At 43.1% G+C, this 22,292-nt stretch overlaps 1 protein-coding gene across 14 annotated transcripts in view; it reads right to left on the reverse strand.

The window, feature by feature from the left end:
- raraa (retinoic acid receptor, alpha a) overlaps positions 1 to 22,292 on the reverse strand; it is a 634,542-nt gene that overhangs the window by 396,530 nt on the left and 215,720 nt on the right. Inside the window, exon 5 of one of the 14 annotated variants that reach the window (XM_070864261.1) lies at positions 18,061 to 18,275. The exons of 11 other annotated variants lie outside the window; for them this stretch is intronic. The gene's annotated coding sequence lies outside the window, so the exon portion shown is untranslated. Of the gene's footprint in view, positions 1 to 12,030; positions 12,209 to 18,060; positions 18,276 to 22,292 lie in introns of those variants that run through there. 2 more of the 14 variants (XM_070864270.1, XM_070864269.1) reach the window with 2 other exon arrangements.

Below are 22,292 nucleotides of genomic sequence, written 5' to 3' on the forward strand. Positions count from 1 at the left end.
CAGATCAACAAAAAAGAGATAAGACCGCCATGACAAAGCCTTTTCACTTGAACAAAAGGACACGGTTGGGCCAGCCAATTATTGTGTCAATTGATTAATCTACCAATTACTAAAAAGATATAGTGAATATTCAAATCAACAAAATTACCATAAAAGTTACAATTTACAATCTCCTGGTTAAATGCAAGTTCAGTGTCTTGGGCAGCAATGTGTCAACATCAGAGGGAATGAACCAAGTAGCTTCAAATTGCAGCCTCTCAGCCAATATACATGCAAATTAGCCTGTTAACAAGCTGAAGACAAAATGGGAAAATAAACTGGTGCTCGTTTTGTTCCATAAGTACTGCCCTGGTCCCTTCCAGAGCAGAAGGAAAGATCAGATATATGAGAGTTCAGTATTTGTAACGGGCTGCCCTAATAGCAAGTCGACAAATTGATTATTGCCATTCGTTTGTCAGAGTAGATTTATAATCAACTGGAATGAATTAATCAGCACCTCCCTGCAAAGGTGATGACATTTCATGGGGAAACTGCAGCTGGGGCTGTGTGCTCCATTGTTGTATATTCCAAAATACTAAACTTTGCACACAAAAGGTTCGCTCACTTCAGCTGTCCCACTGAGGTGTTGCAGAATTACATTAGCTAGAGAGCTGCTTTAGAGTTTTTAAAACAGAAAATATCTGCCAATTTTAAGTGGCAAGAATTTATACTTGGAAAAAATATTTCTATTTCTCCACCTCTCCCAAAAGCACTGGGATACGGTTCCAAATATGCAACCATGCTTCCAGCGCCTCACTGAAATGGACATTCTTTCGGTGCAAGTCGGAAAAGTAAATTTCTTTGGGCTATTCAGGAGAGTGGTACATCACAATCAAGCCCAACAGCCAACATGTGTGCTTTCTCGTAGTTGTCACTGGTTAGCCATCTTAAAGCAATCAGGCAGAATTTTCTCTTCCCGCGCCCAAGGCCTCTGGGATGAACTGTAGTGTCCCTACCATTACCACAGCTGAGATCCAATAACCCTACACATATCTGGGATTAAATCTGGAACGTCGCTGGTCTCAATGATTTTGCAATATGCGTTTTATTTACTCACTGAACTACTGGGAGAGTTGAGGACTGCCATTCGTAGCGCTGGTGAGGCTGAAGTATGTGTTCCGGAATACTTCTGACTCTGTGCTACGGAATCACCATCAGTTAACTCACTATTATGTTTTTAATTCTAGCACACCCAAGATCCAATGGTGAGATTTCGGGACCAGTAGAGCTGAAGCAGTGCTATTTCAACTATTCTTAAACTCACTCATTTTGCTTTTACAAAAATATTTGACTATATTAATATCCTTACTTCATGTGGCATTTTTTTCCTAAATTAAGCTATGCTACACTTTAAGATATGAAATTGCATTGTCAACAGATAATACAAATATTATTTCATGCACTATCCTCTATTAAGCGATAATGACATTTCTTCCCAGAACATTCTAAAATACAGTTTGTCATTTTGATAAAACAGAATACAGTGTACCCTGGTGAAATGAGACAGGATTGTTTCCAGTTAAATGGCCTCTTCCTTTCACAAACTGCAAAGTTCAGAAAACAAAACCTTGGTGACCATGACCCCACAAAAGAGAAACTGTTTGTGGTAACACAAAGTACACCTTGAAAAGAAGAATGCGAACAAAAATGGAATACTACATGCACTACTTAAAAATAATTAGGAGTGCATTATAGGGTGCAACAGTGGCAAGAGTTACTAATAACTGTATAAACCTTGAGCTTGTCTTTTTTATCATGTTGTATCATTTCATCAAAATCTCTGTTGTGTCACACCATTTGTAAGATGTTCCCATCATCCTTTACTCTCCAGCCATACAATCCAAGATCAGGCAGCAGTTGCCCGTACTCAAGACTGGAATTGTCCGCACAATGTATAGGACATGGTACACCACTTCAAGCTGAAAGAAGATACCATAATACTTCTGACAGTTGAATAATGTTAAAAAGGAAACAATATTTAAATGACCAATTATCACAATGACATAGATAAAATAATTATGTTCCTTATTGAAATATCTAACTTTCTAATTGCGAATTTTATTTGCTACATAGAATATACAGCACAGAAACAGGACATTCGGCCCAATTAGTTGACCACAACAATTATTTTTTTTAAAAGGTTTCTAATTATCAGGTTCAACAGGAAATATAAAAGGCTCAAGCCTCGCTCCAGGATTTCAGTAAATAATCTAGGTTGACACCCGAGTGCAGCCCATTCTGATGAAAACTTAAACTGAGCTGCTGCCTACCATTAAAACTCCTGTGGTACCACTCAGAGATTATTCCCAGTGGCCAGCATTTCTGTCTAAACACCACTAAAAATTAACTAACTGGTCATTCAATTCACTGTTATTAATGAGATCTTGTGTTCAAACGGCAGCTGCATTTAGCTACATAATCGCAGTCGCTGCACTCCAAAATAATTCATTTTATGTGAAGTGCGTTGAGATGTTTGAGAAATATGTTAAGGTGGCAAGTAATATGTCAAGTACATGTTCTTTTATACTGGAGGATTGCCCATTGAACCATATCACAACACAAGTCACTGCAAGGGACAGAAGAAAGAAAATTAAAAAGATGTATAATATTTCAGATGGAATGTCCAAAAATAAATGGATGCACTGTACTGTATTTAAGAGCAGGGGAGTTATTCCTGGGACCTAGCCAATATTTATCCCTTAATCAGTATCGCTAAAATAGATTATCTGGCCACTATCACATTACTATTTCTGGGAGCTTGCTGTGCACAAATTGACTGCCGCGTTTCCCACATTACAACAGTCACTACAATTCAAAAAGTACTTCATTTGCTGTAAAGCGCTTTGGGATGTCCGGTTATCGTGAAAGATGCTATATAAATGCAAGTCTTTCTTTTCACTGTACGGCAAATATAAATAATCCCATTAGAGCTTTTGGTGTACTTTTCCTATATTTATTGGTTTGTGATTTCACGATTTAGGATTAGAAAGACTATTGCACTCCTTCATCTAGTTGTTCAATGCAGGTTATATAGACGGTCCAGGTACAACACGAAGATGTGTTTCTTGTGAAGCAGTCAGTGAATGTTGAATATGCTGTTAAGTGATGCTGCACACACTGGAGTGTCAACATATTTTATGGCAACACACTTGCTTGACTCCCACGAAAAAAAGTACGGCATCACATTTTGAGCGATGTGGAAAGTTTTTACTATTCTTTAATCACAAACTTTTTTTAAGCACAGGTTATACGCAATAATCACCTTACTTTAAACTGACCTAATAACAAGTCTCAATCCCATTTCCTGAAGACCTTTCGTTATCTCCCTGCATTCACCCCCAACCCGCCCCAATCCCAAAAATAAAACATTACGTTTCCATTTATTAAACTTTAGGCTGCATTTGAGAGTAATTTTGTGCTGTGATCTTGTTCAATGGGAACCAGATTGAGACTGGTCAATTTAAGTTGACTTGGGAGCCAGAGAGTTATGATTTTCATCCCATTTGTCTGGGGCTGGAGTTAAAAACTCCATTTAGGAACATAAAGGGGCATGGATCAAGAAAACACCACTCAACCCATCAATCCTATTCCTACCACAAACCATGTGCAGTGTGCTCTACCTTGACGTATATCCCATTTATTGAATATCTTTGAAGAAAGGTTTGTGAAGTTTCTCCCGATTCCCTTTCCCAAAGATAACTGACCAAAACATCTATCCTTACACCTCCATTATTCTACTCTGCCATGTACAACTACTTCCCCATGGTTTTATAAACTCTCAAAGTTTTTCCTTTTCCCACAATGGAACCCTGTACACATTACTGAAAACTCTTCAGACAAAAAGGTAGTGCAGGGGCACTCGGGTTCAGATTCCTGCCTATATGATGATTAGCACAGATGCGAGAAGCTTTTAATTACTTTTTAACCATGTTGACAGGTAAGCTGTCCCATGAAAATGGGCTCGTACACAGCAGAACTGGGGACGTTGTTTAATTTAATCTGCAATAAATGTGTCTCCTGTTCAGCAATAACATTGGAAGCTACGGAGAAATTTTAGGCCTATTTGTCTTGTGCCTGCCTAATTGAAGATAATGAAAGAGATGAGTAAATAGGAAATGAAAAAATAAAAATCAGAAATTATTTCCCCCCAATTTTATCTTCCACCTTTCTTGGCTGAGGAGACACAGAGGACAGTAGAGCTCATTCGTACTACCCCAGAGTTGATGCCCATGGTGATGGGAGTCTTTAGGTATCTTGCGCAAGTGGCCCTTCCTCATGTATGAGCCTAAACAGCGATTGCCAGTGGGCTATCTACCCATGAAACGCACCACAGCCAAGCCTGAACTTGTTTTCACTCTTTCTCGCTCTATGTCCACAAATTGTACTGTCCAGTAGGTGTGTCATTGGATAGTGAGCATCCCTTCCCTACACTGAGGTCAAACGTAGCATTACAACCACTATATTGTACATTTAAATAATTTTCTGCACGATTATTTCTGAAATAGCACAAAACGCACCCAAATCTTAGTGTATGAACATTCTGGATGTCAAATAGATGGTGACTGTTCCTACCAAGACAAATTAAAACTGCGACACTAAAACAAGATAATGTGCCAAAATTAATATTCCACAAAAAGGAATTACTACAATTCTCCAGTAATTACCTGAGCCCTACATAACAGGGAGGGAAAGGGAAAAGAAAGGGCAGCAGGATATGAATGGAAGGGAAACAGAGGAAAGGATAGAAGGAGAGGGAAGATGTGGAGGGAGGGAAGGAAGGAGAGAGCGGAGGGAAATAAAGGGGGACAAACTGACTGCATAAACTATCTGAGTTAAAAAGTAGGTTTATTGTGGCCATGGCAAAAGATGGAGACACAGAGATCTGAGACATGAGCCAGCTAATGAGTCAGAGAGCAATCCACATACTGAGAATAGGATGTATACTCACACACAAGGCTTACAAACTCACTGGCCCAGCTTCCTTTTTATGCCTTTTAAAATAATGTAACTGAGTAGATATTAGTTTAAATGAGGACCAACAAACCTACATCAAATCCTGGGACAAATTAGGATTAGTTAAACATTTGTGGCAGATGTAGAGCTGGCACCATGAACATTTATACAAAAAACAATCAGGAAACCACAACTGTTTCCTTGCTTATGGAATCCTCAAGACATCACAGAAGACACAGCAGAGATCTGAGTAGTGGCAGTGTTACTATGTCAATACAAAACAGCAGCAGGGAATGCGCGTAGCGAATCGTGGTTTGAGAAGGCTGACAAATGGGAAAAATGTGCAAATTTATGTGGCCAACCCTGTGCAGGGAGCAGAATTTGTGTAAATCACAGACACGCACTGTTAAACCGTAGCAGTTAATCAGTACGGAACAGAAAACTAAACAGAAGCTTCAGGTAAGGCAGCCAGACCTCGGAGCTTCACTTTCAAACAGTAGTTTATAGTATCTGAATAAAATTCCTGGATGACCAGATCAATATTTTTGTGCCTGGCATAAATATTTAGTGGACAACTACAGGAGCTAGACCACGTTTAGACTGAGTTTTGCATTACACAGCACAGATACCTTTGTTGGACAAGACTGTGATTCTCCCCATTCCTTTTTCCACCCTGCCCTCCTTCTGAAGGAACTGATTTCCTGCTGAGCTACAATTATGCAAGTGTTGGGCATCCTCCAGTAATTCACCCTAGTGGCCATAGATATATGTGAAGTGTCACAAGCTGCAAGTCATGGACCCAGCAGGGACTGTGTGAGAATGAAAGTGGGATTTGACTTTTTGTGGCTCATACTATGCAAGGGAGAACCTCAACATGAGCAACCACAGGACAACTAAGGAACGGGCATTACTGAATCCTACTCGAAGGCTGCCTTCAGAAAATGGAGCCTAAAGATAGGAGGAAAAAGAAAAAAATCATTTTCGCAATGTTGCAAATAGAAAAGTTACATTTCGCCCAGGCATATAGCTAATATCAGTGAAGTGGGTACATGTTCTGTATAATTTTCTTGAAGTTCTGCAAATTTGTAAAGCTAACCCCCTGGATCCCAGAGATCTTTCAAAGGGGCACTGAATTTAATAAAACAATAAAATTGCTTCAGTTGTTTAAAACAATACCATTGAGACAGTGGGAAGCTGAATACTGGTACAGGAAGCACAATTTGGAATACGAATTTCTTGACAGAACCAAATGTCAACGTCCTACTGGTTTACATTTTTTGCAATCGCGGCAACAAGGATAGCGGGAGTCCTAGCCCGATGGTCACAATGCATGGACTGCACAGAGCAAGTAGAGAAAAATACAGGAACAGTATTTCTATTGTATGTTCATAGCAGTACGAGCTTTATTGTTAAGATGCACTGAGACTATGTAAATACACAGCCATGCCAAATGTGAAAATTCATGTCACACATCCGGGCCTTCAGTTTTCTCTGGTTCTCCTCTCCTTTCCTCAAGGTGCCAACATACATTCTGTGGATACCATGCTCCCTGTGATACCTTGCCCAACTAGTTATGCGTCATGTGTGAGTCTAGACAGCAAGTGTTGTCAGAATGTTCAGGCGGTGCCTCACTTAATCTGATACCCAGTAGTCATATATGTACATTTTCCAGATGATGTCACCGAATGTTGAACTACTGTGGCCTTCTTGGGGTGTGTCCCTCTGGCGCTGAGCCCTGCGTTGGGATGTCGTGTGCTCTCCTCCCAAGCTCACGACAGCTTAACGCCGGTCTGGTTATTGCGTACAGAAAATAATTAAACCACAGGCCCTTCAGACCTGCGTAACCAAGAGCATTGCAACAGTTTCCTGAGAATGATGCCTTCTCTTATTTATCCGTTCCCAGGATGTAGGCGTCACCGGCCAGGCCCGACATTTATTGCCCATCCCTAATCGCCCCTTGAGAAGGTGGTGGTGAGCCCCCTTCTTGAACTGCTGCAGTCCGTGTGGTGACGGTGCTCCCACAGTGCTGTTAGGGAGGGAGTTCCAGGATTGTGACCCAGCGACGATGAAGGAACGGCCGATATATTTCCAAGTCGGGATGGTGTGTGACTGGGAGGGGAACTCAGAGGCAAGGCACATCAATGATCTAGACTTGAATGTAGGGGGTATGATTAAGAAGTTTGCAGACGACACTAAAATTGGCTGTGTGGTTGATAATGAAGAGGAAAGTCATGGGCTGCAGGAAGATTTCAATGTACTGGTCGGGTGGGCAGAGCAGTGGCAAATGGAATTCAATCCGGATAAGTGTGAGGTAATGCATTTGAGGAGAACTAACAAGGCAAGGGAATACACATTAAATGGTAGGACACTGAGAAGTGTAGAGGAACAGAGGGACCTTGGAATGCAGGTCCACAGATCCCTGAAGGGCGCAGGCCAGGTGGATAAGGTGGTTAAGAAGGCATACGGAATGCTTGCCTTTATTAGCTGAGGCATAGAATACAAGAGCAGGGAGGTTATGCTTGAACTGTATAAAGCACTGATTAGGCCACAGCTGGAGTACTGCGTGCAGTTCTGGTCACCACATTACAGGAAGGATGTGATTGCACAGGGGAGGGTGCAGAGGAGATTTACCAGGATGTTGCCGGGACTGGAGAATTTTAGCTGTGAGGAAAGATTGAATAGGCTGGGGTTGTTTTCCTTGGAACAGAGGAGGCTGAGGGGAGACTTGATTGAGGTGTATAAAATGATGAGGGGCCTGGATAGAGTGGATAGGACGGACCTGTTTCCCTTGGCAGTGGGATCAACAACCAGGAGGCAGAGATTGAAAGTAACTGGGGGGAGGTTTAGAGGGGGTTTGAGGGGAAATTCCTTCACCCAGAGGGTGGTGGGGGTCTGGAACTCACGGCCTGAGAGAGTGGTGGAGGCAGAGACCCTCACCACATTTAAAACCACTTCGACATCCCCACCGACACCTGGGAGTCCCTGGCCAAAGACCAGTCCGTCCTAAGTGGAGGAAGTGCATCCGGGAGGGCGCTGAGCAGCTCGAGTCTCGTCGCCAAGAGCGTGCAGAAACCAAGCGCAGGCAGCGGAAGGAGCGTGCGGCAAACCAGTCCCACCCTCCCCTTCCCTCAACCACTGTCTGTCCCACCTGTGACAGGGACTGTGGTTCCTGTATTGGGCTGTTCAGCCACCTAAGGACTCATTGTTAGAGTGGAAGCAAGTCTTCCTCGATTCCGAGGGACTGCCCATGATGATGATGAGTATGTGCACTCGAAGTGCTGTAACCTACAGGGCTACGGACCGACAGCTGGAAAGTGGGATTAGGCTGGGATGGCTCTTGGTCGGCCGGCATGGACACGATGGGCCAAAATGGCCTCCTTCTGTGCTGTAAACTTCTATGATTCTATTTAACATGCGAGTATCACAGTTAAGCTTGAACCTGTCCACACTCAATGTCCAGACATACTTCAGAGCAGGAGCCACTGAATAGGATCAAGAGTGGAAGTCCTGGATAAGTTTTGTTCCCCTTCCTAGTCTGAAAATGCCAACACCAACTGTGCCTCATTTCTTCCCTCTCCACCTCTCGCCAGCTTGTGTGTGAACTCAGCGCCACTCACGGATCAAACTTGGCACTTTCCAGGTTTGGATGGCTAAGTGCATTCACTCACTGAGCACAAATATGACATTTTATTTCATAGTTTGCTCCTGGGAATAGAGTGTGGTGGAAATATTATAGGATAAATTTGAGCAGTTAGGACTCCCAGTGCAGAGCCTCGTTGGACAGGAGGATAGATGAGACAGTGGGGGGTGTGGAAGCCAGTTTGACCAATGTGCAGCTCTCTCAATTTTTGGTTTATTCATTTTAATGACAGAAATATCAGGAAGGCTGTGAATCAGGCACACTGACCGCTGCAACCAATTACCTCCTGTTGAACGAAGTTCTGCACCTGGTAAGTTAGTTCTTAATTTAATCCAATATACATTTGGGAGTTTGAATAACTTTGCTTTGCAAAAGAACTCCATTCTACAGGTACAACGTCCTGAATCCGGAATTCCGAAAACCGGAATTGTCCGAAAACTGAACATTTTTGAGACAGCCAAGATGGTGACATTGGGCGGCGAGGGACGAGGAAACCAGTAAAAAAAACGCAGTGCCGGGGTGGGGGGGCCGCGGACGGTGAGGAGCGGAGGGTCAGCGGGCAGCGAGGAGCGGAGGGTCAGCGGGCAGCGAGGAGTGGAGGGTCAGCGGGCAGCGAGGAGTGGAGGATCGCGGACGGTGAGGAGCGGAGGGTCAGCGGGCAGCGAGGAGTGGAGGGTCAGCGGGCAGCGAGGAGTGGAGGGTCAGCGGGCAGCGAGGAGTGGAGGGTCAGCGGGCAGCGAGGAGTGGAGGATCGCGGGCAGCGAGGAGCGGAGGATCGATGGGTGGCAAGGAGCACCAATAGTGAGGTCTGAGATCCAGCAAAACCCGAAAACCGAAATGGATTGGGTCCAGAGGTTGCCCGATTTCAGACTATTGATTTTCTTGTCCGAAATCCGGCAAAATCCAAAAGCCAGCACGGACTAGGTGCTGGATTTCAGACGTTATACCTGTATCTTTATTTATCTTCTCTCTGAAATACTACAGCCATAAACCCATAACTATATTAAGAATTAAAATGGTTTCCTCTTTTATAAAAAAAACAATTAATTTATCATTTTAGAAAACTTACAAATAAAATGTAAATAGGTTTCTAGCTGCTTTTATCTTGGTTGCCAGCCCCCAACTGCTGCAGCTAGGATCACGAGGCTGGCGACAACACCAGGATAAAGTTGCCGGATATTTAAAGACACGCAGCCCAGAAGACCCGGATTTTACTGGCCTTCCCGATTGCCGCAGATCTGCCTGGAGACAGTAAATGTGCTGTTCCGGTAACTGTGGCACGTTTTGGTAGTAATGTCATTACACAACGCCAAAATAGCATCATGCACGCACAAAGATATCCTCTCTATAGCTATAACTTTGCATATTTGGACTAGCCAAAATGCCAGCCAAAAATGCCTGAATAGCGAGCACCACAATGTATCGAGTTTCAAGGAAAACACGTTGCACTATCCACAAGTGCAGGAATAACAGCATCATTAACTTGCTCTCCCAATACACAGGCAGTAATGTAAAAACAGAACGAGTTTCCAATTTTCTTTCCATCCCTATACTCATCCGCTGCATGTGGCAGTGACTTGCACTAGAGTACAGATGCAACAGCAGTCCTCTGGTATCTCATCCAATTGGCTATTCTTCAAGTGTATGTTCAGGATATCCAATCACAACAGATATCAGAACTTAACCCAATGGTAATCAGGAGTATGCACCATACTGAATTTTTTTCACCTTCCTAGCCTGGGGATTCGGATTACAATTGTGGCATGCTACTTCTTGTTAAGATTGGATAACTCAGCACAGACCAGGGATCAAATCTGGGATCCGCTTGGTCTGTGTACCTCAATACTACATTGCGTTGTGTATTTACTCACGGAGTCATTGGAGGCTTAGTTCTGCTATTTATTAAAGACATTTTGTGAAATATACTAACACGTCTCAATAAACATACAAACTATTTTTGTTCTCAGCAATGTTCTCACCTTTTCTGCTCCCCTGAAGCTGTTGACTTCCTGCCGTGGTTATGATTCGACAGGCGTCGTCATTTTCTGATGCCTTGCCCAAATAGCCATTCTTCACGTATGAACCCTGACGGTGTGTGCTGACAAACTAATTAACCTCAGGGGGCACACAGCCAAGCCTATTCCTGTCCCCACGCAACATTCATACAAGTGCACTTCGATTAAGGATTAGTGAAGAACTTTCATTTATATAGCACCTGTCACATCCTTAGGATGTCCCAAATCGCTTTGCAGCCAATGGATTACTTTTGAAAACGTAGTCACTATGTTTTGTGGGCAAATGCAGCAACCAAGTGGTGTACAGCAAGGTCCCATAAAAAGCTATGAGACAAACAGCCAGTTTGTCTGGGTATTGGTCAGCCAATTTTCCCCTCCTTAATTTAGGACCACTGAAGCCATTTGTTACGTCACTCCTGCAGCCCCAGAAGATATCGGCTAACTCAGCACAGACCAGGGATCTCTGTTATTCACTGGATAAACTCGCTGAGCCATCAAGGGATCCATATAATAACTTTAGCCAATTTAGTTTGAGCTCATGGTCTTAAATTTAATTAGCAAACAGCAGGAGACGGATCCTCAAACAGTGCAGCGTGATTTGCCACCCGAGGATGTTAATGCACTATTTTAAAATCCTTATAACAACTCAATTCATCATAGGATAAATTCACCAATTCCAGTGGAAAGTCTCGCAAATTGGAACATTGGTAGTACAGTGTTGCGTCATCCTAATTCCAACCTGTGCACTGTTTGAGTACCCTTCCCACTGGGAGTGTGGGATTGGTAAATTTACCAGAATACGTAACACATTGAGAACCACTGATTCAGATATACTGTATGCCCGGCTTCCCATCAGAGCTGAAGCACATCATTACAGAGTCCTCCCAACCCCAATATTCAATTAGTCTGAAAACATATTCTTCCCTTTTGATCTTTAAAAACATATACCAAGCTATGGAAATAAAGCAGGATAATCATAAGCTGAACCTGAGTAACATCATATAAAATCTAACTCATGAATAAAGTAATGCACAACTATTAATAGTCTTTCCTGGACTTTGACAGACAATAGAGTATTTCTCAACAAAGTTGCTTCAGCTTGAATATTAATTTATAAAAACTTCAGAAAAATTAAAAGCACAACAGGAAACCATGTAAAATGTGACACTTCATTCTATAACTCGTAATTTAATTAGTATTTAACATCAGTCTTCACAAAACAAAAATTATTTCCATCAGGCAACAAGAGCAACAACAGCAAACAATATAAAACTTGAGAGAATTACATGGCAGTGAGGCCTAACTTGTACAAGCTGAGTAAATGCAGCTCGACCCACATTGCCCCCCCACCCGCAAAAAACAACTACCCACACAGCTACATACCTTCACAGGCCTCAGAGACTTGCTGAATGAAATGTGTCCAAAGCTGAAACCTTCACACCTAAATCACTCGCTATTTAAAAAAAGGCAAAGAAAAGTACAGCTGCATCACAGTTTAGACCAACACAGGCCGAGAAAGGAAATCTGCTTCACCAACTCTTCAGAATCTGCCATTAATCTGCACATCCTGTGTTGTGCTCCACCTCTGTTTCCTAAGGACAGCAGAAGTCATGAGACCCAGACCTGCAGTGCGCATGGGTGCCAGCAGCAGCAGAGTTTTGTCTGTGTGCCAATGGTTCTAGTGTGGCGTGCATTCAGCCGTAAATCACCAATGTCAGCTCGAGTCACAGTCACCCTGCCTAAGCGGATTTGACATTTACAGCACACAGAGCACGAGAGAGAGAGCGAGAGAGAGAGCGAGCGCTCTGAACAAGACTGCTAATACAAGTGAAGGTTACTGTGTTTGCTTTTGAGAGTTTAGCTCGTTCATTGGCACAAATCTGTCATTGCCTGACATCTGTTCCTGCCATTTGTATCAACTCACTCTGCTCTGGTTATTGATCAAGCAGTAACAATATGGTTATAATGAACATTCTAATGTGTTTTCTACTGGAAGAGGGAAACAACACTGCTGATTAAACCATGAGGTGCAGCTGAAGTACTTGAATCATCTCTCAAGGAGCCTATTCCAGCATAAGCACGACAGAACATTCATTATAACCATTAGTAGATGCGGAGGAGGGGGGTGGGGGGGGGTGGGGGCGGTGATCAAACATGAGCCAAAAGAAACCATTTAACAACTCTCACAGCCCTACCCGACCTCTAAGCTTGTTCCAGGAGTGCGCTTATTTGTCCTAAATTGATGCGTTTTTATATTCAGCAGATTTCCCTTCATGCTTCGGGGGATCAGCTTCCCATACGCTGTCCTCCTCCATTTTCTGTTCAATATCTGGAGTCGGACTTTGTAATGCTGGATATGACAACCCAGAATCCGACCATACGCGACAGGTTCTCCAAGTTTATTTGAATAAAACCAGCGACCTTAACCAAGCAGCATATTGATAGACGCACATTTCTGTAGGTCTATAATACCACTAGTTCCCTGAATATTACGTTTCTTACACGATGGAATGCAGCTGATGGTGGAAGAGCGCTTGCTGCGCGTCCATTATGTTAAAGTCTTAAGATGGTCAATTAAGTGACAGTCGGCTGACACCCAGAGCAAACAGAGAAACTTTTTTTTTTAAATAGTAATTTATTTTTGGATGCGGTGAGGCAAGGAACAAGGGCAGTTATTGTCTAAAAGGTTTACACACATTTGTACTCATAATTTTCTAGAATGGATCAGCAGCGTGAATGATACTGAAGTATAAAGTTGAAAGAGATCTGGGGATATCACTTGACACAGGGCTCAACCTGTCCAAACACTGCAGAGCAGTAATCAACAAAGCAAAGAGAATGCTGAACTAGTGTCCAGAAATTACTGTTGGCAATACAGGTATTAATGAATGAATGCTTAGTGCATTCATATAACCGATCACACTCGACCAGCTCCGATGGGCTGGCCACATCGTCCACATGCCCAACACGAGACTCCCAAAGCAAGCGCTCTACTCGGAACTCCTACACAGCAAGCGAGCCCCAGGTGAGCAGAGGAAACATTTCAAGGACACCCTCAACGCCTCCTTGATAAAATGCAACATCCCCACCGGCACCTGGGAATCCCTGGCCAAAGACCGCCCTAAGTGGAGGAAGAACATCTGGGAGGGCGCTGAGCACCTTCGAATCTCGTCGCCGAGAGCATGCAGAAACCAAACGCAGACAGTAGAAGGAGCGTGCGGCAAACCAGACTCCCCACCCACCCTTTCCTCCAACCACTGTCTGTCCCACCTGTGACAGAGACTGTAATTCCAGTATTGGATTGTACAGTAACTTGAGAACTCATTTTTAGAGTGGAAGCAAGTCTTCCTCGATTTCGAGGGGCTGCCCATGATGATGATGATGATGCTTTGTCTGGTGCCTTAACACAAACAATTATTTCAAAATTCTTCCAGAAACAGTTGTTATGAGGAGAATATAATATCATCATTTGGTCTATGCATCTTTTGTCCTCATAACAACTGTTTCTGGAAGAATTTTGAAATAATTGTTTGTGTTAAGACACCAGACAAAGCATCATCATCATCATCATGGGCAGCCCCTCGAAATCGAGGAAGTCTTGCTTCCACTCTAAAAGTGAGTTCTCAGGTGACTGAGGAGTCCAAGGCGGGAATTACAGTCTCTGTCACAGGTGGGACAGACAGTGGTTGGAGGGAAGGGTGGGTGGGGAGTCTGGTTTGCCGCACGCTCCTTCTACTGTCTGCGTTTGGTTTCTACATGCTCTCGCCGACGAGATTCGAAGGTGCTCAGCGCCCTCCCGGATGCTCTTCCTCCACTTAGGGCGGTCTTTGGCCAGGGATTTTTGCCAGCATTACTTTGATTTTACATATGGCCACTCATGTCTGCCAATAAAGAGTTCCAAACTTTCTCCTCGCCAGACAGAGCAGTACGGGGCGTCATTCAGAACACTTTTATCCAATGGTCCTGAAATTCTGAAAGGGACTCAAAAGTGCCGAGCTGCACGCACGCGGGCAAGTCCGCCGTTGACCACACTAAAGTTCTCGGGGTCAAGGGGAGGATATCTGTTTTACATGGCGATTGCAGGCACCCATGCTACCAACGTTGCATTTAGAGAACCTGCCATGTTAGAGGGCCCAGAAATTATGGCAAAGGAGTGCCAGGCTTGGGGGTAGTGGGACTGTTGCCCTCCCCCTCCCTTCCACCCACCGCAAAGAACTTACACAGGGGCTGATTTTAAATATATATAAATTGGATACTTTTGTTTAGTGTCCAGGGCACAATCCTAGCCTGAACTCAAAGTGAGCAACACTTTCACTCTTCATTACAACATTACAACAGTGACTTCAGTAAAGCGCTAATGAGACGTCTAGTGGTCATGAAGTGCGCTATATAAATCCAAGTCTTTCTTCTTTCTTTCTCTCACTAGGTCAGTCCGCCTGGTCTAATCATGCATAACTCCACCAACCCTTTGCCGGGTTCTTCCGAGGACTGGGAAAGCAGGGACACCCCTGAATGGCCCCCACCAGTTCAATCCGAAACTCCAGTGCAAAACCGGGACCGGAATGCTCAAATTATGACAGGAGTGTACCAAAAAGGCCATAAATGTTTGGGACCAATGCGTCCAGCAAACACACATTCCGTTTCTTGGCAGCTATAGCTAAACTGATTCAATCTCATCAAAAGTTTATCAGTCACTAATTTAAAAATTACATTCAGTATACATATTTTCTTATACTATGAACAGAAATGATAAAATAAACCCAGAGGAAGGGAGGGGATAACTCCGCGGACATATTTATCAAATGAGCAGACCAGTTGTCAGAAAGTTCTTGTGACTGTTTTATTCGGCTGTATCCACTCATTGTATGTTATACTAAACAGGGTCTCAATATGCATTCTATACACTTGGAAATGTTTTAAAGAAATGTGGACAGACTAACATCAGTAGGTTAGATGACTTACCCAATCTGATGGCAGTGGTTCAGGCACTGCATAGTGTGGTTGCTGACAATGGAAATGCAATGCTACCAAAGGGCTGATGTTTGCTGGAGCAATTCTGAAACAGTGCATTGAACAGCATACTTCAGTTTTCTGCTGCCAATTGTTTTGAAAGGGTTAATAAATTAGGGAGCCATGATTGACGAGGTGGGGATGGATCGCTACTAAGAGCAGGAAATAAAGTAGAAAAACAAAACAAAATGGAGGAAGGTTGAGGGGCAAATGGAAAAAGGAGAGAAAAAGACGTGAAAGAACAAAAGAGATATCATTTGGGGAAACCTAATTCTGTAAGAGAGTTAGACAGAAAATAAAATGCCATGGGCATCACAGAAATCCAATAAAATCTAGAAGGGAAATGTATCACTTCAGACTCTTAATTTTAGACACCATTTTGAGGCAGGGAGTACCTTCACCACACGGACTGCGGCGGTTCAAGGCGGCAGCTCACCACCACCTTCTCAAGGGCAATTAGGGATGGGCAATAAATATTGGCCTTACCAGCGACGCCCATGTCCCGTAAATGAATAAATAAAAAGCATAAAAAAAATAATTGGGATTACACACCCACTTTACATATTTCAGCAAAAGATAGTGGTTGCTTAGTTAGCATCATCAGAACTATCAAAACTAATGAAAATAAGCAATAAAATCTCACATCTTTGAGATATGAGTTTTAAACTATATTGGAAACCTGTCCCTGTGCCTTCTTCCTGCCCATTATCTTCACACTTCGACATCCTTACAAACTCGGGGCCTTTGCTCCCAAGTTAAACGTTCTGATGTCGGCTCTGGATACATTTACAAAATAATATTTTTTCTTCCTCCTCTAGGTTTATCTTCGGATCTCCATGGCGCCATATTCTCTATATTTACACTTATGCTGTGGCTTGCTCCGTTTTGATTTTGAGCCATCAGTTACCCTCTGTAATCAGATCACTATCTCATTCCCCCTCTGGTTGATCTTCCTGCCCAGATGTCCCATTTTATCTCTTACTATGACTGCACTGTAAAATTTATTAATGTTAAAGATATAGTTACAATTCCCACTGAGCACATCATTTTCTGTGTCCTTTAAATTAATCTCTGCTCAACTCCTGCTATGAATTATTCCATTTAGGCCTCAGGTATATTGCAGCCACAAACCCAAAACCACTAAGTCAGTTGCAGAAGCACTCACTCGCCTGGCAGCCAATGGGGCATTGCAGCAGCAGCTGTTTTTTTTTGGAACATTAAAAATGTTCCATTCAAAGTTTTAAAAGTTCCCAAGAGCTCCAACAAACCATTTGGACATCTATGCATCAGACTGGAATCATACCGCTAAGGGTGTGTACCCAAACAGTGCGGGACAGCTTCTGGAAGGGAAAGGCCTCAACCTGCCTCACTTCACTTTGTTCAGGATTCAAATCGAAACTTGACACCCAAGTAATACGGCCACGTTTCATGTCAATTTACACCTGAAACTACTTAACATTGATGCAAAAATGGCAATGTAACTCAGTCTTGTCTTTGTGAGGATTTTTTTCTTTTAGATTACTTGGTAATACAACCATTATTGTTACTTTTTCTATCTTTGTCACCATCTTTATATTATTTTCAAATTATGTATGAACATTTATGAATTGTATTTTCTATTTCTACAATGTTGTTACAGCTCGGAAGTTACTGTTAGAGAAATTGGAGGATAGATGTTTAACACAATCCTACAACATTCCTGTGTCTGCTATTGACTTGTTAATTTTAAATTAATTGACATCATCGCTAAAATAGTTACAAAGGAATTCATACAAACCGTTAAATGTTCATTCACCAACAATGGTAACAGTAATTTCAAGGTTTATACCTCTATCCAATCTTGTGCTCACTCATGCTTTTTCCAGGAGTCATCACTGAAAAATGATCGCGAGAGTAACCTGGGCACTGAAGCCAACTGGAGCTAGTTCAGCACAAACCAGAACTCAAACCAGGTTTTCTGGTCTATATGACGGATCACTATATTAGGCAGTGCCTTTGGCAGCTAGGCCATCACTGAAGTCCTTAAAAAGTCATCTGAGGGTGATTGCTCATCTAGTCTGTAACCAGCTTTATGATCACAAAACTAAAAAAAATTACAAAAATATAGTACTGGAAGCACTTATTTACATAGGATATTAAGCAAAAATCCACTGGAAGTGTGTTTACCAGTTGTCCTGTTGCCAAATCTGCCCCTTTTATACTACAGGGTGAATTCATCAATAATGGATGACCAGGCAACTGCAAAATTGGCACATGCTCCAAAATCATAAATGCAACTTTAACGGAATATGCATAATTAATACAATGTCACATTTCAGATTTTGGCATTCAGTTTGGAATCCAATTTAATGTCAAGGAAGGCCCAAACAGACCAGCAATGTAGAAAATCGATTGCCAGTCTACCTGATCAGGCTGCGAGCTGTCTGTCTCCGAACACATCTCAAATGATAGACTTAATGTTGGTACTGCTGCTGATCATTGCTGAAGTTTGTCCCTGTTAGCACACAGAGGTTACAGGCACCTGCCAAAACCCCCATCTTAAAGAGAGTCTTGCTGCCTCTGATGGCATTGTCATTACTATTTTGACTTTACATTGATGCTTCTGACAGTAGGCAGATCTGTAAAGTAAAAAAAGGAGTATCAAGCTAGAATTTTCAATGCTATATTTGAAAAGGAATGCGCTTGTTTGCAATTTAAATTTAATTACTGATCTTGAATGTCACAGGAACGGATTTGTACTGTCAAAACATTTAGCCGGAAAGCTGAAAGCATATAAAAAAAATGAACACAGTCAAACAAATGCTTCAACTTTCCCTGAGGGAGATTAAGAAAAACAGTTCAACATACTGAAATGACAAAAAAACTTCCTCTCAACAAACTACAACTCATCATCATCATAGGCAGTCCCTCGGAGTCGAGGGAGACTTGCTTCCACTCTAAGCGTGAGTTCTTAGGTGGCTGTAGAGTCCAATACGAGAACCACAGTCTCTGTCACAGATGGGACAGACAGTAGTTGAAGGAAAGGGTGGGTGGGGAGTCTGGTTTGCTGCACGCTCCTTCCGAAGACTGCGCTTGATTTCTGCACGCTCTCGGCGACGAGACTTGAGGAGCTCAGCGCTCTCTCGGATGCACTTCCTCCACTTAGGGCGGTCTTTGGCCAGGGACTCCTAGGTGTCAGTGGGGATGTCGCACTTTATCAGGGAGGCTTTGAGGGTGTCCCTTGTAACGTTTCCGCTGCCCACCTGGGGCTCATTTGCTGTGGACGAATTCCGAGTAGAGCGCTTGCTTTGGGAGTCTCGTGTCTGGCATGCGAACTAATGTGGCCTGCCCAGCGGAGCTGATCAAGTGTGGTCAGTGCTTCAATGCTGGGGATGTTGGCCTGGACAGACGCTAATGTTGGTGCGTCTGTCCTCCTAGGGGATTTGTAGGATCTTGCGGAGACATCGTTGGTATTTCTCCAGCGACTTGGTGTCTACTGTACATGGTCCACGTCTCTGAGCCATACAGGAGGGCGGGTATTACTACGGCCCTGTAGACCATGAGCTTGGTGACAGTTTTGAGGGCCTGGTCTTCAAATACTCTATTCCTCAGGCAGCCGATGGCTGCACTGGCGCACTGGAGGTGGTGTTGGATCTCGTCGTCAATGCCTACTCTTGTTGATAGGAGGCACCCGAGATAAGGGAAGTGGTCCACGTTGTCCAGGGCTGCACTGTGGATCTTGATGACTGGGGGGGGCAGTGCTGTGCGGCGAGGACAGGCTGGTGGAGGACCTTTGTCTTACTGATATTTAGGGTAAGGCCCATGCTTTCATACGCCTCAGTAAATACCTCGACTATGTCCTGGAGTTCAGCCTCTGTGTGTGCACAGACGCAGGCATCGTCCGCATACTGTAGCTCGATGCCAGAGGTTGGAATGGTCTTGGGTCTGGCCTGGAGACGGCGAAGGTTGAACAGCTTCCCACTGGTTCTCCAGTGGGGACTACAACTAACTACTCTAGTAATTGCTGCTAAAACAATATGAGCAAGTTTATCACCTTTTCTACTTTCAGTTCTCCATTTCACCTGAAATTTCACTGTGTGCATATATGCCATTCTCCTATAAAGCTCCATAACACAGTGTCTTAATTATGCTGATAATCCTTTGCAAACTGAATTCTAGCTTTCTTGTTTGCAGAGTTTTAAATGCTTGAGTAGCATTAGACTGGACTTGTAACACAAGCAATCAAGTATCATGGCACATATTCAATTTGATGGTCACCCTGGCACTGAAATCTAAGTAATGAGGATATGGTAGTGTAGTGGTTATATTATTAGACTCGTAATCAAGAGGCCTGGAATAATAGCCCAGAGAATAAGAGTTCAAATCCCACCATGGCAGTTTGACAATTTGAATTGAGTTAAAAAAATCTGGAAATAAAAAGCTGGTAGCAGTATAAATTTGGTCATAAAAACCAAACTAGTTCACTATTGTCCTTTAGGGATGGAAACCTGCAATCCTTACCTGGTCTGTCCTAAATGTGACTGACCAACATGGCTGATTCATAACTACCCATTCAATTCTATCATAGGAACATAAGAAGTAGTAAGCCATTCATTGAGATCATGGCTAACCTGTATTCTATGTCCGCCTTTGCCTCATATCCCTTCATACCGTTGGTTAACAAAAACCTGTCAATCTCAGATTTAAAATGAACAATTGATCCAGCATCAATTGCCGTTTGCAGAAGAGAGTTCCAAACCTCTACCACCCTGCATGTAGAAGTGTTGCCTAATTTCACTCCTGAAAGGTCTGGCTCCAATTTTTCTCAGATTTTAAATTATTAATCTGCTTGCAGTGGTTCAAGAAGGTGACCCACCTCCACCTTGTCAGAGCAACCTAGGGATGGCCAATAAATGCTAGCCTTGCCAGTGATGCCCACAACCCGAGAATTAATAATGAGTTTTGTCAATGTTCATCTGAGCAGCTGAATGCAACTTTATGTGGAAATCCATAACACACAGATGAGAGAGAGATGAGAACAAAGTTCAGCTCATCTGGCTTACTATGCTTTTATCAGAGTAGCACAGAGAGAAGTAATGGATAAGTCAGCAGTCCAATCCATCTTGTCCATCTGACTAAAAGATGTCCTTCAAAGATGACAAGAAACTTATATGGTAAGAAACACTATTTCCTTATAATTGCGTGGGCTGTCTACATATGGCATATACAGATCACATTACAGCAACCACATTACCCAAGGTATGCAGCAAAGAAAATTCATGATTATTAATGAATTAGAGACGTTCTACACTAAATGCAAATTTCTGAAGGTTTTTGCAGAATTAGAAACATAGACAATGATCACCAGTTCGCCACACTAAACATCAGCTCTGTGTGGGTGCTTGCTCACAGCAGGGTTTACCAGATTACTGTATTTCTCATGATCATCTGTCCTGTCCTTTTGAATGTTATCATTTTTTTCATAGGCGGTTCCTCGAACGAGGATGACTTGCTTCCACAAGAGTTCACAGATGTTTCAATAAAAGACCCGATGTTCCAGTCCTGAACTCCAATTGAGGGGGTGGAAGATGCCTGTGTGTGGATTTTTTTTTAACATGTGACCGCTGCACATCAGCCACCCACAGGCTCGCCAGAGCTAGGCCTTTATCCACTGGCAAGGGTTGAACCAGGACGACTGGAGACCTGCTCTGCTGCACGGACCTAGTGCGCACACATATCGGAATATGGGCTGGCCCGTGCTGCCCCTGGGCCCTCGGCTCTTCTGGACCCCATACCCTCATTTGCCGCACCTTCGCCCACAATGTTCCAAGGCCCGGAGCTCCAGCTCTATTTATAGACCCGACCTAAGGTGGTAGAACACCCTGGGCCGCCCCGACCTGTGTGAATGTTATATTGGGGTATCAAAAAACCTTGTTCCAGTTTGTTCTTGAATATGGTTGTTTCCACATGGGTTTGTTGAACAGGGAAAATTAAATGAACAAGTCAGGATTCTGCGTGTTTGATAAGTATTCCAGGGAGAGATGCCATCAGATAGTTATAGTCTTGTAATGTCCTGACTTTCAGCAGTGTGTTTGGATAAGGTAAGCCAGCTAAAAAAAATGGAGGAAAACATATCACAATGATAGATGGATCAGATCTGCTTTCCAATCTATGTGTACACAGCACGAGAAGCAGCTATTGCTGGCCTGTACAGACCTTCCCCGAGCATCCGGTAACATCCCAGCCAGATTAACATTGCAAATGCAACTTTAGAATATCTGTACACATGCAAGATTTATATATTCAGCAGTTATTTTCTTGCTGCCGAATCCACTCCGCAGCATAAGGAGCGCAAGTTTGACAGTGAGAGAACCAGGCAACATTATGAACCTGCTTCCACTAGACATCTTGGAGTACAGTGCCCATACTGTCAAACAGAATCCCTGAGTCCAGTAGTGTATGTGTGCTGAACAGCACTTTGCCACTTTTAAAATATAGTATATTATAATTGTAATAAAATGCCTTACAAGGTAGTTTACTTGGCTTAAAAGCCTCTCCTTCGACCCATGCCCTCAGTACTTATGCAGTGCAATCAACTTTTACTGCCTCACATAATGCCTAAGAAAGACCTCTTAATCCTTTCCCATTCACAACAC

This window comes from Pristiophorus japonicus, chromosome 21, assembly GCF_044704955.1.
Source record: "Pristiophorus japonicus isolate sPriJap1 chromosome 21, sPriJap1.hap1, whole genome shotgun sequence".
Lineage (NCBI taxonomy): Eukaryota > Metazoa > Chordata > Chondrichthyes > Pristiophoridae > Pristiophorus > Pristiophorus japonicus.